Source organism: Monodelphis domestica, chromosome 6 (genome assembly GCF_027887165.1).
Source record: "Monodelphis domestica isolate mMonDom1 chromosome 6, mMonDom1.pri, whole genome shotgun sequence".
NCBI classification, from domain to species: domain Eukaryota; kingdom Metazoa; phylum Chordata; class Mammalia; order Didelphimorphia; family Didelphidae; genus Monodelphis; species Monodelphis domestica.
Window position 1 is genome coordinate 67,126,437 of NC_077232.1, and position 19,330 is coordinate 67,145,766.

Sequence of the window (19,330 nt, forward strand, 5' to 3'; positions counted from 1 at the left end):
ACCACAGTATGAAAGGTCTTTAGGGAATATGAGTTCAACCATTCCAAACCTGAGTGGTCAACCAAGGCCAAAAAGCAGTTGCCAATTTGCTCAGATGCTATTTGACTAATGGATAGGTGGGCTACTTCTGATTCTTTTCAGTCAATTGACTACATTGGAATCTCAAAGGTCCTGTCTATCATCATTCATAGCCAAATAGAAAGTTCAATCAAGAAGGCTACTTGGATCACTTCTAGGCACAAAAGTGTTATACAAAGAATGGAAAGTTGTCATTCTGTTCTCTCTCCAGTAATCCAGGCAATTAGCTGGGGAAAGTATATGTTTTCCTCAATGTATAAAGGCTGAAGGAGAATTTTCAGTAGCTGAGAACCCAGGCTCTACGTGTGTTTGTTCTGAAAAGCACAAATGATGACCCAGGTGCTTTTCAGTTTGTGATCTGTGCAGAACATATTAAATCCATTTCTAACTTTCTTGGTTTGACTGAATTTCATCAGTAATGCTTCTTTGTTCTATTGAAGACATGGAGAAACTACAGTTGGAAGACCATCTACTCACCTGTCCTTCCCCTCCTTTAAATGAAATTTAATTTTCCCCTTCCCAAGCTATTGAGACATATGGTCCTACTTTGTGTGTTTGGACACCAAGTTCCATCTGATGGGCAACTATGACCACTGGGCTACAGCTAACTATCAGTTTGCTGGTTGCTTTGATTCGTTTTTAATGTTATGAAAATAATTTTGTTGCAGGAAAAATATGCATGTAATATATATGCGTATGTATGTCTGTTTACATGCATATATACATGTATATAATATACATACATATATCCCTGCTCCTTTTCATGAAACATTGTGGATATAAGGATATAAGCAGAGGAAATAAATCAGAATTTGTCATCAAAGAACTTAGATTAAAATACTAATTTTGTAAATCACTACCTGTGTGTCCCTGAGATTTATTTACTCTCTCTGGATCGGTTTCCTCATTTGTAAAAAATGGCAGTGTTGGGCTCAAAGACCTCCAATCTATAAGTCTTTAAATGTATGATACCTCTATGAATACCCTTTCTCTGCTCTCTCCCAGTTGCTATAAAATCAATCATGATGATGGTGATATTAGCTGACATATGTATAGCTCTTTAAGGTTTGCAAAGCACTTTACAAACATCTCATTTCATCCCAACAACAATCGTGAAAGGTCAGTGCCATTATCCCCATTTTATAGATGAAGAAACTGTGACAGGAGGAGATAAAGTAACTTGCCCAGGGTCTCCCAGCTAGTAGTTTGTGAAGCTATTTGGACTCAGGTCCTCCTGACCCCTCAGGTCAGTTCTCTTTCTCCACTCTGTCACCTCTATTGCTTTGGGCTGCATCAAGAACAAGTATTCTATGGAGAAATGGCAGTAGGAAGACCATCTGCCCCCCCCCTTCTCCTCAAAATCTAACCACCATTTATGACATGTTTTTGTTTTTTCTGCAAGAAAAAGTACATTCTATATTCTAAACACCTTGCAAACTTTTAGCATCTCATTTATGATTCGTGGACCACCTATTCTTGCAACATGTAAACACATACATGTACACACATAATCTTTTCAAAGCAGTTTTCTCTTGTTTTGGCATATGTATACAAGACCTGATTCTTCTCCTTAGAGCAGGAGCATTGAAGATTTAGGCCAGGGAAATAACATTAACAATATACAATCGAGGTAGCCAATCCTCTGCCCTCTTTAAGTAAACCTCGCGGTTCTTCTAGGAAGGGAACTTTAATAGAAAATGGTAGCAAGTGTTAAATGTGAAAGTTACCAATTACTGCCTCATTTACTATACCTGCAGTCCAGGAATTTTAAGTACTTGGGAACATTTTATAAGCTGAATGAATAGATAATTAACATTAGCTATGGCCTATTATTAATATGTTGGCAGCAAGAATGATCTCCCTATGCCAATTCTGTATAATATAGGAAATGAAGAAAATATCAACAGTTTCCAAGATTATTACTGCCTTTCCATCAATCTAAGTAGCTCAGACACCTCCTGGCCCAAAGTGTCTAAGTCGAGTGCACTCGGGGAAGTTAACCCAAATGCAAGCTTATCCATCCTACATGCAAATTGTCAGTGAGGTAACCAAATGCACACTTACCCATCTGTGCATCTCATTACCTTGTTTTCATCTATGAGCAAGACTGCATAGATCCATGAGCAAATCCACTGTGCAAAGCCTTTAACACCTGGCATTAGAACTTTCCATGAAGTCACCATAGGAACTGTGTTCCTAGATACCCAAGAGATGTAGAGCAAATTCAAAGATTCAGAGCAAACTAGTTCATCTTGGGAAGACGGGTACTGTTGACAGGAGATGACAGGATCAGGAGAAAAAAGTGTATGCAAAGACGTGAGTATTTGCGGGAAAGAGAAACATAGAATTGCTGTCAGGAAGTAGGACAGAGATTCACTTGTCTAAAAAAGCTGGAAAACATCAGGACTTCTGATGAAATCATAGAGAACATAACTGAACGGTGAACCAGCTGGATCTCACTATTATTTTTCAAGCGTTTGGACTTTGTAATATTTGGATGGAAGAGTCCAGGCTAGCGCTGATTGCATCTTCACCTTCTGGCTGGTCTACTGGGGCAGGAATTTCACAGCCATTGTCACCCCTTGGTACCCCACTCCATACTTCCCAAGATCTTTTCAAACCTGTATATATGTTCTATGGCTGGGTATATGTTCTATGCAACACCACAGAGGCCATGCCATTCATTCATCCTTTGCCTGTCCCTGTCACCTATCTCCTGCCATCATCAGTCTCTCTTTTCCCCAGCTTGCTGCATAGCTTACAGCAGCTTCCAATCATAGATGTTACAGGTTATAACAACAGGACCACTACATCTAGTGCAATTAAAGATTCAAGGTCCATTTGCATTGATAGGAATACCTCATCATAATGGGTAGTATGCATTCTAAACAATTGTGACAGCCTCTCCCAGAGAATGTCCATGGCTGTTGTGTCCATAACAAGTGAAAGTTTCATAGAATGTTAATGTTATACGATGCTGCTGGTATCTATGCACACACCTGTGTACCCCAAATCTCAACAGGACAAAAGCTAAGGCAGCTGGTGGCTCGTTTTGTAAAGCACTGTAACTTGAGTGAGGAAGCCCTAAATTAAAATCTGACCTCATACATTTACTAACTATATGACCCTGGGAAAATCACTTACCCTCTTCTCAGCCTCAGTTTCCATATATGAAAGATACAAATAATAAGAGAAATCTCAAACTTGTTGTGAGGATAAAATAATATTTATAAAGTGCCTCATAAACCCTAATTTAATAAAACTTTAAAATAATTTAATAAAGTTTTAATAATTTAATAAAGTGCTTTCATTTCTAAAGTGCCTCCTAAAACTTAAAGCACTATGTCTATACCAACTATTAGTGATTTTTGCCTTAAAAGATGTCCTACAGACAAGCTATCCTATGGCATTCTATAATCCAAATTCCTTTCTTTGAATGGCTATTTATCTAGAAGAACAGACCTCTTTCTCAGGAGGAACATGGAGTGATCTAAAAGAATCACACATAAGACATGGGAATAAGACTATGCTGCCTCTTTACACCTACTTTAATAAAAGCCTGGATGTGAGATCTGTTTGGGACAGATAAAATCTTCCATGTGGGAGCAATCCCACACTATACCTCTTCTCACCTAAAACTTGGCTTTGGTATTTAAGTTCCTATATTTTTTATGCCCTTTCCATTTCAAACAAGCTCTCTGAATAAAATTAGGAACTTGAGTTTTCCAATAAAGGATAACTTTTGACCATTTTTCTGTTCAGATCTTATCTTTGTCAGTCAGCCAGATCACATTCTACTAGGGGTATCCTTATGAAGAGAATGCAAATAAATCCAACGTTGGCCATTTTAGGATACTCTTGATAAGGGCTAAAATGCCTAGAAAGCAGGAGTTTGGAATGTCTGTTCTTAAACCTTTGGGGGTTCATAGAAAGATCTCAGGTGATCCATAAATTTCGATAGGAAGAAAGTGACATACTTATTTTTACTAACCTCTACCTGAAATTTAGCACTTCATTTATTTATTTAAAAGCATTCTAATATGGGATCCATGGGGAGTGATACAAAAAAGTTAAGACTCTCTGGACTAGAAGTTCTAGGTAATGCATACATACTTTTGGTTCTAAGTTCCCATGTTTTTTATGCCTCTGAAAAGGGAGTAGGGGAGAAATTGTATGAGAGTTATGCGGCAGAGGGCATGAGATAGACACAGAAATATCAGCTGGCTCTCCATAAAGAAATTCCTCCAGATTAAAAGAACAGTGTCCCAGATTCTGTGGACTGTGGAGACAGTATGACATGATGAAAAGTGCAGTCAATTTGGAATCAGAGGACTCTGCTGTTTACTTACGGGAGTACTTTGGGCAATTCCCTTCACCCTCTATCCCTGGCCTCAGTTTCCTCATCTGTAAAATGGAGTTGGATAAGATAACCTCTAAGGTTACTTTAACTCTAAGTCTATGATCCTTAAATCTTAGCTCACACACACACACACACACATGGTCCTTCTGGGTACTATCTTCTTGGAATATCCCAAATAATCCATGAAGAATACCCTACAAAAGTGAGAGATTAACAAAAATATCCCATGACAGGTAAAGGCATTTGCTTCCACTAAAATAATCATTCTTCATTGTCCTTGTTCTCATGGCATAAACAGTCTGGTTGATGACATTCAATGAAATGCAGCCTTTATTCCCATATTCCTGACATCCAGAGACACATAACGCATTCAGTTTTCATGAATTATTTGCTCTGAAGTCATGAGTCTTTTATTTTTTTAGAATTCCATCACCAACTGTTAAGAACAGTTAAGTGACTAGAGGGGAAATGGGAATGTCATTACTCCAGGCTACCTAACCTTATTTGAGGGCGCAGGCAAAGAGTTATCACATGAGCCAGGTGAAGGAAGTTGCTTCGCTTCCATTTTCCAAAGTTAAAATTCTGCACTGTTTGGTTTCTAGGCAGTATCTGTAATTGCACATGAAGGCCTATCTCCAAACCTCAGCCAACTTGTCAAGGACTTGCCCAGGAAAGGATGGAGGCATCGCAATCCCGTGTACTACCAAATAATTTTCCCAACTCTAATTCATTAGTGACTTATTCCAAAAACATATGAATACTTACAAGATGGTTAATCCTCATTAAAAACTAAGATTACATGACATAATTACATGTAAATAAGAAAAATGAATTAAACTCTTACCCTTTCCTATGTCGGGCACTCCGTTGTGAATCATGTACACAATTAGAGTTATATTGCTAAGCTAAAAATATTGGTAAAGATCTAAAAATGACAAACAGTGCCTTTTAAATTAATGTCTTATTAGTTGAGTGAAGTACACTGACAAAGAATAATTTATGCTTATTCAAACTGTTCTCGACATCTTCAGGTGTTTCCAAATGAGCTCACAGAAGAGTGATTAAATGCATCTGATAACAAGCCACACATTGCTGAAATTACTTACCGCCTCATTTTATGATTAATTAAACATGTAGATTAAAGTTGCAAAAGAATTTAGATTAATGAGCAAGTTAAGTCTTGCTGATATAAGTGAATTGGGAATTGGATGCTCTGTGGAACTTTATAAACATGCATTTTATAATGAGTAAGACAAGGCTACATGCAGAATCCTGGCCACCAGGGCCTTTTGACGATGCAGTCTTTTTTAACATGGTTTGACAGCTTTCAAATAACATTCTACTATAGGCTTTAAACTTTGTGCATTGCTGTAAAACACGAGGCTACATAACTCATGTACCAGGAGTGCGATTATTTCTAAGCTCTCCAAGGTAATGACCCCCTGTAGCAGCAGCTGCTCAGAAAAATTACAAGCTCAATTGTTATTTTAATCAGAGATAGTTTAGTAGTTAAAAGCAGTTATGCAACTTGTAAAATTATATGACACCTCATCAGTAGCTTCTCTCCAACACGCCTTCATCCAAAAGAAAAACCACAGCCTTCCAGAGAACTTATTAGTAAAGCAGGGTGCTCAGTCATTCATAAAAAATTCAAAGCCATTTATTAGTGTGGTTTCTGTGCTAGGCAAGGTAATGTTTAAATTTATGACGACTCTTATCAGCTCCAAGAGTATGTCAAAATATCTGCTGGGGTTTGCTGAGTATCCAATTTTTCTCTTTTAAGATCAGCTTTACCTAATCCAAGTAGCTTAGTCAGTGTCAAAAGCCAAGTTGGACTTTATGATTTTCCAGGGCAAGAGCAATTCAGGTTGTTCATAGAGATGTAATGCAGCCTCAGCTGTGCAGGGACGCTCAGGTAGAAATGAACTGAGGAAAAGTTGCTAAACTACCTCATGGTTTATAATAGATAGTTTTTATTCCTCCAAGGGTAGTACAATGCCATTTATTGTACCCAATTTTTACAGTACTCATGACCTGCTTTATACTCCTTTGGTCCCCTCGGAAGTGCTCGATTTACCACCTAAAATATAACTCCAATTCCTTCCTCGAATGGTTCTAGAACCTCTACATGATCAGCTTTCCCAGGCAGAAGAGCTTTTCTATTTCTAGGGATAGAACAGCTTCTTTCCTGTAATGCATGTTATGGAACTTCTAAAAAACTACAAAAAAGGGGGGGGGTAAGAATTGGCTTCATGACAAAGGCAGCAATTGAAAGTCAGGCTCATCTGATAGGTTTATTTGCCACGAGGACATAATTACCTATTTGAAATTTTATATAAATGAAAATATAGTATCACAACAAAGGATCTTCAAAAACCTTCCTGGTTTTCATTGTTTTTGCTGATGAAATGCCACTAAAGCTATGAGTGCATTGAAAACGTCTAGAAAAAAAAATTAAAACATGCCTTGTATAGAAGAGCCAAAACAAAGTACCAACCTCTCCCTTTTAATTTGCTTGTTTCCACTTCATTTTATTAAAGTCCCTGCCTTTCACTGGGTAATCTAAACCACATTTCATCACCACAGAGATTGACTTGAAATTTACAGAATTCCTTTCAATATTCAATGTCATGGATTTTTAGGCAGTCGGTGGAAAGAATGATAACGGGTCCCAAGTTTGAGGTCCAAATGAGAGTCTTTCCCTTTTGGACATAGGCTTAAATTCTTTGTTTCAATTCAGCAGATAAGGAAAAAATAACACAGGAAATTTGCAAAAAAAAAAAGGAGAGAAATTTCTTTTTTAGCTTACCCAGGAGCAAGCTGGACAGGAAGTCTCTTAAATGCTACCCTCTTGAGGCCATAAGTCTTATTTTGCAGGACCCCTAGAGAAGAAGACAGCTCAGACAGCTTCCATCATTGGAGGCGTGTCTTTGAGTCTTGCTATTGCTGCATCATTTCCAGGTCCCACTAATCACAGGGTGTGTCTTGGGTCTATTAATAATTTAATAGAAATTATGTTGTTCCTATGACACAGACCTAAAATGTAAGGCAGATAAAATTACTTCCAGATGAAAGGGATTCTTTGAAAATAATTTTATATCCCCAATATTGAGAGCATTTAGTCATCATACATATCCATATTTTGAGTAAAATTATCTTATTTCAAACATTTTATGGGCATACTCATATGCATTTGGTTATTAGGAATTAGACCTTTGCCTATTATGTGGCCAACCAAATACAGAGATACCGTGTGGTGAATTTGAAAGATAGACTGAATTATTCCATCTGCAACTAAAGTTGACCAAAAGTCTGCCTTCATTCCTTCTCCAATGAAAAGTAATTATTCAAACAATAATTACATGACACCAAGATGGCGGTTTCTTGTTGTGTGTGCATTTTCTTTCTTGCTCAAAGGCATGCTTCTAAAGCATAAGATGCTTGCCAATCCAAAGAGAGAGAGGTACAGTCCCTGGATTTCACTCACAGGCTTGGTAAGGTACACAAATGCCCACCAGAGACTGAAATGGGACCACTGAACTCATTTTCACAGGTGAATCAGCCTAGGCTTGTCAAGGTGAAATGCGAGTGCATTAATAGCTACAGTGCCACTACATGCTGAATTATTAATACTGTCAGGCTCCTTTGCTTCAGTCCATGCCAGTTAGACAAGGAGTGTGCTCTGAGGTTCATCAAAACTCAGCCTCGCAACACATTTCCAAGCATCCTGGAGGCAACATGGCTTGAACTGAAACCAAGCTGCCTCCCAACCACGCAAATTACCATCAGGGCCCAGACTGAGGCTGATAAATGCAAAAGAAGAGCCTGTCCACAGGGAAGGCAGCACTTGATTGCCAGTTGCCACCCAATGGCAGATCTTTGCCAGCTCAGCAGCCAGCACAGCTGAGGTGCCAGGCAGGTGATGAGAGGTGGCTCTTCATTTGGCAGGAATAGAAAGACATGCTGCACCTGTTTGCTGGGTGTGAAAAAGCTTTGAAATATTCAGCAACAAAAGACAGTGCTGAAAAGTAGGGCCAAATGCATCCTGCTTCATCACTCTTTCCCCTCTTGACTGTGCAGGTTCAATCGTTGTCTTAACCAAACCAAAGGACTTAAGTTTTCTAGGAGAATCTTACCTTGCATTTTTTCCGTAAGAAGTGCTTTCTCAAAAATGATCCATTTTCTACATTAATTATTCTGAAGCCACTTTTAAAGCTCCTATGAGGCCCAAAAATGTTTCATAGGGAAGCATAGACTAATAGCCATCATCTATTACCTATTTTGGGAACCCAAGGGATGAACTGTTAAAAGCCAAATGTTGTCACATCTTACACTTCTGTTTATATCCCACAATTTCTGTGATGAGAAAAAGAAGGGGGTGAAAGAGGTAGCAGAGCATAGTGGGAAAAGCATTGAATTAAAAGTCAAAAGACTGTGGGCCCTACTTTTATGACCTTCAGTAAGTTACTTCACTTCTCAATCTACAGATTCTTCAGCCCTGTGATGGGAATGGTAATACTCAAAGGACTATTATTAAGATCCAAAGGGATAATGAGGTAAGGGACTTTGGAAAGTTCCTCATGAATGTAAACCACCATTTTAAATGTTTTCATAATTTTAAACAAAGCATATAACACCAATGCAAGTGGCTTCAAGTCAGTATAAAAGAAAACATCACCCTCTCTGCTCAGATTCTTACTTCTCTAACACAGATTCACATTACTAAATATTTTTATACTAAATACTAAATTTGATACTAAATACTAATTTTAAAATAATTTTAAAATTGAACAACAATAGTAAAATCATTTCTGTGATCTTAATCATAGGTCAAAATGGAAGAATTAATTTATTATAAGTGTGCATGTGAGAAACCATCTTTAAGAAATCATAAAGATGAACAGAATTCCAAGTAAGAAGATAGTGTGAAAAGTCATAGCGGAACCCATCTCTTCCACATATACTCTGGCAATGAGGAAAAAAGAGGCATTGTTATTAAATTATAAGTAAGAAATCCAAAGAGCTACATCAGTAAACTCCTTCATCCATCCTCAAACCACACACACACACACACACACACACACACACACACACACACACATACACACAAAGCTAGCATAAGACCAAAGAAATAAGTAAGCAGCTCACTGAAATGTGCTTGGACAAAAAAGGGCTCAGATGGAAGTTTGCTATGGTGCCAAAAGCAGGGAGGCTCCAGGAGGTAGGATAGCCCAAAGCAGCTCTCAGATGAGTTGGTTCCCTGAGGGGATAGAAAACCACACAGACAAGCAATCACAGAGCTCTGAAAATGGGAAATATAGAAGCCCACAGCAGGGCCTCAAGAAATAGAAGTCAGAAAAAACAATAGTCTTAACCATCCTTTCCAAGATTGTGGGGAGGGGAGAATCAAAGGAAGGAGGGAAGAGAAGATACCTTAGAATAAAAGGTAGAAAACCTTGCCCGAATAATAGATTCTTTGAAAACTAGAATAGGCCAAACAGAAGTCAATGATTCCATGAGACAACAAGAAATATTAGAACAAATCAAAAAGATTTTTTAAATAGGGGGAAATATGAATTATATAACTATCAAAAATAAATATCCTGGAAAAAATCAAGGAGAGATCATTTAAGAATCATCAAACTATCTGAAAACCATTAACTGTCTGACTATCATATTTAAGTATAAATTAAAACTACATAGATTTGCTAAAGCCAGTGGGACAAAGTGAAAATAGAATCCACTGGTCACCTCCTGAAAAAAAAAAACCTGGAAAATCAAAACTCCAGGGAAGATCATAGTCAAAATCCAAAGGTTATAGACCAAATAAAAATACCATATACATCCAGAAAGAATGAATACCCAGGAACCAAGGTCAAGATCATATAAGCCTTGGTAACAATTACTTAAAGGTAAAAAAAATGTTTTTCAAAATACAGTATTCAAAAAAACAAAAGGTAAAATGTTAACATCAAAAATAATTCATCCTAAAAACATGAATATAAATCTACAAGGGAGGGTTGGTCTTTAATGGAATAAAAGGCTTTCAAGCATTTCTGACAGAACTGAGTAGAAATTCTGAATTGCAAACACAGATATCAAGAGAAACCTAGAAAGGCAAATATATTCGAGCATTTCCAATCTCCCAGATCCCCTTTCTAAGTTGTAGATAAAGGTATCAATCAATAAGATTATTAATTATTCAAGTTACTACTTTGATAAACATCACAACTACAGAGAAAACTTTGGGCAAGTCAGAGCACAAATTCTGATATGGTGGAAGAGACTGAATGATAGTCCTGGCAATAGATTTGTCCCTGCTTTCTGAGGACAAGCCTCATGAAGTAGAAAGAAACTCATCACTGTTAGACTGGTCACTAAGTGATAGATTATTTGTTTATGCCAACTCAAGAAATCAAGGCAGACACAAAACTGACCTCCACTATATGAAGCCCAGGCTCTCTTCTATGATGATAATGATCATAATAGGGAAAAGGGCAGAAGATGCTATGAAGACCAGTGATTAGATGGTCTATAAACATTACCTTCACTGTTGGTACTCTCCACATGAGATATTTGTCCAATAACCATTAAAATAGCATCCTGCTAAAGAAACTGAGCTAGGGAGCAGCTGGGTGACTCAGTGGATTGAAAGCCAGGCCTACATACAGGAGATCCTAAGTTCAAATCTGGCTTCAGACACTTCCCAGCTGTGTGACCCTGGGAAAGTCACTTGACCCCCATTGCCTAGCCCTTACCACTCTTCTGCCTTGGAACCAGGACACGGTATCGATTCTAAGATGGGAGGTAGGGGTTTAAGAAAAAAAAAAACCGAGCCATATCAATATTAAAATTTTAGTTATAAATGAAATCAGATGACAAATGAAAGAAATGGCTTATAGATTCTCCTAAATCAAGGGGATAGAAGAGTTGGTTTTAATATGCATCCAAAGCAACAAGAAATATTTCATGGGATACTTGGTCAACCCAAATTGGAGAAAGCATGATTAATATTTTTAAATATCATCATGAAGATAATTTCAGCTGATGTATGAAAAACTGATTCAAGAGATAGAGGAAACTAAGAATTTAATAAGTTTCTGTGAGTTAAATCAATATATTTGTTAACATTTGATGACTTTAATACAAAATAAGAAAGGATGGCAAAGAAAAATATGCTGGAAAATGAAACTTAATAGCAAAAAATTAAAGAGGTAGAGAACACAGAAGCCTCAAAACTATATACCATGAATATTTTGTTCAAGAAAAATAAAGGTAGACTGAAAATTGGAGGACCAAATATTATTACCAAAAATGAAACTGAAAAACAGGAAACTACCAGTTATCAGTGTGAGAATCAGATTTCAACCAACTCTTTGTTTATACTCAGATGACTTTTTATTGAAATAAAGATCAAAATCAATACAAATTTGGAGAAAGAATAAAAACTAGAAAAATATGAAGTGAAATTAAAATAATTCTAATCTGCTCTATTTAAGTAAGCTATTGATGTTAAAAAAAATAGGAAGTGGAATAAAATGGATTAAAGAACTGACATTGGCACAGACTATTATAATTTCTTAAGGAACAACAACACAATGAAAAAACCAACAAAGCCTAACTTTAGCCTGAAAATACTTTGTTCCATTGCCAAATGAATAAAACTATTGTACAAAGAAAGTATCAGCTTAAAACATTAATTTAATTATAAATTTTTTTATGGAGAATGGTGGGAAATAATAATTAGAATCATCTCAAAATAGCAAGAAGCTATGGAGGGAGAAAAATTTTTGCAGATAATATGATAATAATTAAACCACCTCATCACTAAATTTAAGGGAAAAAAATTGGAAGAACCACAAATTCAAAAAGATCTGTTAAGATTATTCTAATATACTATTCTCCCCATTAATGACAGTGTGAACCACCACAGTTGAACTCTAACATCATAGTTCCTAGTAGGTGTCATGTGGAAGAAATGATACTAAAGAGAACAAAGACAAAAACAGCCATACTAAACAAAGTATACGGAGAAGAGGTTTGTGCTAACAATAACAATTTTTAGGGTGCTAAGGAATCAAATCTCTAAATATCTAAAAAAAGGAAGACTAGTAAATGCCTAGGGGAAATTAATGTATTATCATTAGCAAGAAAAATAAAGTGATTGATAATATATCAATAATTACTGACCCATATGTTTACAAATTATGAGAATAATCCACTCATGCGTCAAGGATATTCTTGATGAAAGTAGTCTAGGGTCCATATCTTTATAGTCACACATTTGACTGAAAAAAGCAGAGAATACATTGTGCTCACCCTTTTACTTATGGTTTTTAAAAAAGTATTTCATTAAATAAAACAAAATGATACAAAAAAGGGGTTTTTCCTCCAATGATATATCTCTTCACATATTTTTAAATCACACAAATTCTTTGGAAAATGTGGGATTAAACAGCGTACATGGGTCACAATCATGTCATTTTCATGAGAAAAATTTTTTTCTGGAATGATTAGAACATATCTCTATACACACACCACATATATGTTCATGTCTATCTACAGATATATAGAGACATACCTTGTTGGTACATAATTGTTTACATGCTGTCTCCCACACCAAACTTCCAGTTCTTGGCGGTCAGGGACTATTTTACCTCTCTTTCTGGCCCTAGTATTTAACACCATACCTGACTCTGAGTAGACATAGTTTGTTGACCTAATTTGACTAGGATCATGAATAGACTTGAACAAAAAAAAAGATGTATAACAAATGATTGTGGAATGAATGCAATTTGTGATCATTCAATGCTTTTTTCCTAAAGTTTTTCCAGAAAGTCTCTCTGATTTGGCTCACTTGGGAGTTCTTAACCTTTTTTGTGTTAGGGACCCCTTAGCCCTCTAGTAGGTCAATAAACATTTAAGTGCCTAGTCTGTGCCAGGCACTTTACTAAGCATATGGTGAAATCCAGAATTATGTTTTTAGATGCATAAAATAAAATACATAAGATTACGAAAGAAATGAATTTTACCAAAATATGGTTTAAAAAAATGAGTTCAGGGTAGCTCAATGGATAGAAAGCCAGGTCTGGAGAAGGGAAGTCCTGGGTTCAAATTTGACCTGAGACACTTCCTAGCTGTATGACCCTGAGCAAGTCACTTAACCCCCATTGCCTAGCCCTTTTCACTCTTCTGTCTTGGAACCAGTACACAGTATTAATTCTAAGATGGAAAATAAGGGGTTTAAAAAAAAGTTCCTAGGTGTCAGGCTCAAACCCTTGGGTCTAGGGGACATTGTTGCTCCTTCCTTTTCTATGCCTTTTCAGCATATTTCTCTGTCTTTGAACAGGACAAGTAGAAAGGGGCTATTAGTATCCCAGATCCTTGCCAAGCATATTTTTCTCACCTACTTTCTGCTACTCTATTATCATTCTTTGGGCAAGGACAGAATGTGACAATATGACGAAGGAGCTGTGGCCATCACTTAACCTTAGAGAGCCTTATAAATAATCAAGTTCTATTCTGCACCTGTTTTGCTGCTCATGGGTGTCATGTGCTAAGGACCATGTGAAAATCTCCTAGTAGGAATGCTATAATCATGAGAGTCACAAATACAGGAGTCAAGTTTTACTTTGTGCCTTTGAATGAGACAGAACTCTTCCATGTACCCTGGACCTTCCCATTTTGCACCTAAACTTTCCCAATAGGGATTCCCACCCAACCATTTCTTCATTTTTAAGCTCTGCCTCCAAACCCATAAACTAATAATAATCATGGAACTTAATTTTATACTTTAGATTCCTGCCACTCCCATGGGAGAGCCTAGTGAACTCCAATAATAATCAGAGATTTAAGTTTTCCCAATTCCTCATGGAAAAAAATGACAGATATTAACAATGAGATGCTCCCTGATTTCTGGGAGATCGTGGATTTAGAACTAGAAAGAGCCTCTTGATTTTATAGATGAAGAACCTGAGGCCCAGATAGCCATAGCTCCTTGGGGACCTGGCCCAAGATCACAGAGGAAGTAAGTGGTAAAGTTAGGATTTGAACCAGGTCCTCTGATTCCAAATTTAGTACCCTTCAGTTTCACCTGCATTTACTTTTTAAATTTTGGTTCTATTGCGACAAGAAACATAGACAGAGAGAAGGTAACTGTCCTTGGAAAGAGCATCTGCAATCAAAATAATTTCTGTCCTGGCTAGAAAAGCAAAGATGAGTTCCTTTGATTAATCAAGGCCAAGTTGGATCTTGATCTGATTATGAGAGGAAATCCCAGTGGTGCTAGATCTCCTCTTACTGGGATACTTACAACCTCCTGTAAAAGCCAAGCTGCTCCTGAGTTGGAATTTCCCCTGTGGCCAGGAGCTTCCAGGGTTATAATCTTGGCCTCTCTCCAGGTGAAAATGGTTATTGCTTCACATTACATTAATCTGTTTCTTGTCCCCTCTCACAGGTTTACATTGGACACTTTGAGCTGACCTCAAGGTCTAAAGATCCATGTAGCCAATATTTCTTGGGGGAATAAACACTTCCTGTTGATCCAAACCACATCTACAAAGCTACATATGTATGCCTTCAATGCTACACAGTGGTGCTGAAAGCTGGGGAACAATGAGAGCTTTCTGCACTGTGAGATTGGCCAGACTTACACTTCACTTGCATGGGGCTCACATTTCCTCCCTTCCTGGGAAGCTGTATGGAAAGACACAGCAAAGCTTTTTTTAAAAGATGGCATCAGGAATGAAGGGAAATGGAAGCAGTCAATAATCCTATGCGAAAAAAAATAAAAAATACTCTCAACAGTGAAATTCTCTAAAGATAAGGAGAAAAAACCAATGAGCTTGATCAAATAGGAAGCAAGTATGGGCTCACTACATGCCAAATCAAGCCCAAGGGTCCTAAAAACAAGACAACAGGCCTGGGTTCAAGTCCCAGCTATTCCACCTCGTTGCCTAATTTCTCTAAGCCTCAATTTTCTCATCTGTTAAAAAAAATGGGTATGTAAGAAACCCTACACTAGCTGCCTTCATAGGGTTGTTGTGAGAAAAGCACCTTGAAAGTAGTAAATTGCTATATAAGTGTGATGAGCTATTATACTAAGCTGGCTATAGTCCATCTAAATCTCAATGAATGAATATAATAATTTCAGACTCAACAGTCCTGGGACTGATCATCCAGCCTATTCCTAAAGGTCAATTCTTCAACTCAAGGACCTGAGAACTTCATCTGGGAACTGGTTTGGGGGAAAGGGAAGATTGTCCATTGTGTATTTGCAGAGCAGCCCAGACAAAAGGTGGTTATAGTGACATCACAGAATAGGGAAAGATGCAGAAGAAAATGGAGAAGTTGGGTACCTACCACAGAACTACCCATCTTTTACAAATTCTAGAGACAGAGTGGCTTAGTGAAAAGAGCATTAGAGTTGGTGTTAGAGAAGCTAAAATGGAATTGCTCTCACTGACTGGATGACCTGGACAAATCTCTCCCTTCTCTGAATATTCATTTCTTTAGGTTTAGAATGAGAGACTAGGACTAGGGAAGGCAGCTTAAAACCATGGAAAGAGGTCAAGAGATCTGGATGCGAATTGCAACATTTCCTAGCTGAGCAACCTTGGTCAAACTACCTAGCTTCTCTGAATATTGGTTTCCCTTATGCCAGGTCTGAGAGGCTCAGATGATATCAGTTATGTGAAGTGCTTCACAAGCCTTCAAGTACTACAGAAAATGACAACTATTTTTATGTGAGATACTTTAGTGTCCTATGGCAAAGAAGTCATAAATTTCATTCAAAATTGAAGAAATCTAATGGCCAAGTGTGACTACAGAACTCTCTAATGTCTAGCTTAACTACTTGTCTGAAAAAATACAGATATGAAAAAAGTGAAAAACCTTCTTTGTCCCACAAAACATATTTGATGTCAAGTTCTTCAATGACTTGGTCAGGTTCTCTGAGTGTGGAATCTGAGTACAATTCATAGACTAAATAAGTCAATAGGTTCAATGTCAAAGCAAAATCAGAAAGAGTGATAGATTTGGGATTGATAACCTGAGTTGGAATTCTTGCTCTGCCACTTATAACCTGTATGCCCTTCCAATTCTAAATCTATGATCCTGTTACTTGATAATCTGTAAAATCCCTTTCTTTCAACTCCAAATCCATCCATGATCAAGGATCCTATGACTGACACATATGAGGCCTAAAAGGTCAAGAATGTTTTTGAGAAAGATCTTTGCTGTTCTGAGTAACAAATGGGTCTGTGGAACTATAGTTAGATAAGCTAACAGGCAGACAAATTCATCAGTAAAGATCTTGAACTTCCTTGCTTTGTACCAGGACTTGGAGCTAACACAGGTAGGCTTCAAATCACTATTATCCATCCAACTATTCTAGGTAATAAATCTGGGCAAACAGAATTGTAGCTATTATGTGAGGGGGTGGGGAGCAGCTAGCACCTTCAGAATGCTGCAAACCTTGCTATTTCTTGTACAATCCCAGCCAGCATTCATCTGACTGATCAGATTGTCCTTTTCTTCTAGACGCATCTGGGTTTGATAATACTATTTCAAGCTTCAGCATCACATTCATCTGCTTAATTTCTTCTTTTTACCTCTTTAACACAAGTAAAACCATTCTCTAGCAAGAACCCTACTATGATGGCCAAAGCCCTCCAAAAAGACTCCAATCCACCATTTTGATTCCTATCTCTTATTTTTCTTCCTCATGAATTTTATGTTTGAGGCTGAAAACTCCCAAATTACCATCCTAAAAACTTTTCCCATTTTTGAGCCTCTCTACCTTTTCCTAAAATGGAGATGGTGACACCTCAACCCCTCAAAAAACACACCTATTGAAATTCTTCTCATCTTTTAAGAACCATTGCCTCTCAAGATTTTTCATATTTTTTAGTCAGGAACGAATTCTCCCATTCTCCCCACAGCCTCAGATATCACCTTGCTTCCATGAAAGCACTTATCAAGGGAGCATAAATCTAGAGCTAGAAAGGCCTTCAGAGGCTATCAAATTCAATGGTTCTCAAGCTTTTTTGGTCTCAGGACCCCTTTGCACTTTTAAAAAATCACTAAGGACTTCAGTTTTTATTTATTTGAATTGTATCTATCAATATTTATAATACTAGAAATCTGTATTATTATGAAATACTAAATTATATAATTATATTTGAATAACAAATAAACTAGAGAAGGAAATGGCAATCTACTCCAGTATCTTTACCAAGAAACCTGAAATGTGGTCACCAAGAGTCAGACACAATTGAAAACTGAACAACAAAATTATTATAAAAAGTTTTAACCTCACAGACCCCTCCAAAAGAGCCTCAGAAGGGGCAGTTAGGTAGCATAGTGGATAGAGAAACAGGCCTGAAGTGGGGAGGTCCTGGGTTCAGATCTGACCTCAGATACTTCCTAGATATGTAACCCTGGACAGGTACTTAGCCCGATTACCTATTCCATGTTGCTCTTCTGTCTTAGAAATGATACTAAGACAGAAGGTAAGGGTTTAAAAGAAGAGAGTCTCAGGTACCTCTAGGAGATCCTGGGTCATATATTGAGAATGTCTGATTATATAATCCTTTCATGTTACACATGAAAAAACTGAGTTTCAGGGAGGTTAATGACTTGCCCAAGATCATATTAATTGTAAGCATCATAGGTGGAATTTGAATCCAATCCTCTGGCCCCACAACTTCTTTTATCCTTCCAGACTTAGGAAAACTTACTAAATACATAACTCTAAGTCACTTCATTCGTCTCAGTCTAATTTTCACACCTATACAATGATATAATAATGCAGGAAGAAAGTATCTGAATCAGGCTGAAAGGAGATGGAGTATAAGAATCAGATATTATTGTTACACATTGTAAATATGTGTCACATTGCTCGAAACTGTGTATCTTCCCCAGGACCTAGCACAGAGACTTGTACAAAGGACACATTTCCTAAGTGTTTGTTGTGTTGAATTGAATCATCACCCCCACCCCACCCCAAGACTTAGTATAGCACCATGCCTATGGTAAGAGCTTCATCAATCTTAGTGGAATTATTTTCAATAGGATTAAATTGCATGGAGGAAATGAAGAGGAACATGGTAATAGTTGTGCCCCTTAAATAGTAAGTTTGTAGAGAGGACCAGTATAGAATTGTAATGCAGTCCTACAACGGACAGAGGGCCATTGCCTAATTCACAAGACCTGGATTCAAGTTCTGCCTGTGATATATTAGTGGCATGATCATAAATAAATCATGTTGTCTCTTGGTGTCGCTCAGCAACTCTCCAAGACTGAGATTTACAGTCAAATCCCAGGTCTACGTCAGAGGAAGGAGTTTGCTCAGGGATCATTTTCCTACATTGGTGAAATCATGAGTCCCCCCCCAAAAAAAGTACCTCACAACAAGAGGATCTCTAATTAAAACTAATTTGTTTTCTTTTAGGCCCTGATTATTCCTCTTTCTTATCCATAAAGGACAAAGCATCCATATCCCTCATCTATCAAATCCTAATTCAGGGTTCAGTAGCCTGCTGGGGCAAAGCAAATTTTAATTTAGCTCTAATTATCCTATCTCCCTCAACTCAGTACAGGAAAATCAGTTCCATCAGTTTCTCAGATTCTTTGATTGTGCAAAATGAAGGTTAGGGTACCCTCGAGAAGATTTTACACAGATAATACCTGGTATGACATTGTCATTATCACTCAGCCAAAAGAGTTTCTCTGTCTGGGACTTAAGGCACACAGATGTCAGGAATCAGCTGCAAATGGGTAGGCAGCACAAAGACAAATGGAGAATGACTTTTGAACTTTAAAAATAAAAATAAAATACCCAACATGGAGTGGTAGCTAGATGGTCAGTCTTGGAGTCAGGAAGTCCTGAGC

The 19,330-nt window shown here is 37.4% G+C and overlaps 1 protein-coding gene across 8 annotated transcripts in view; it reads right to left on the reverse strand.

Moving 5' to 3' along the window:
* Positions 1–19,330, reverse strand: part of SOX6 (SRY-box transcription factor 6) — a 673,059-nt gene that overhangs the window by 524,668 nt on the left and 129,061 nt on the right. The window lies entirely within an intron of this gene.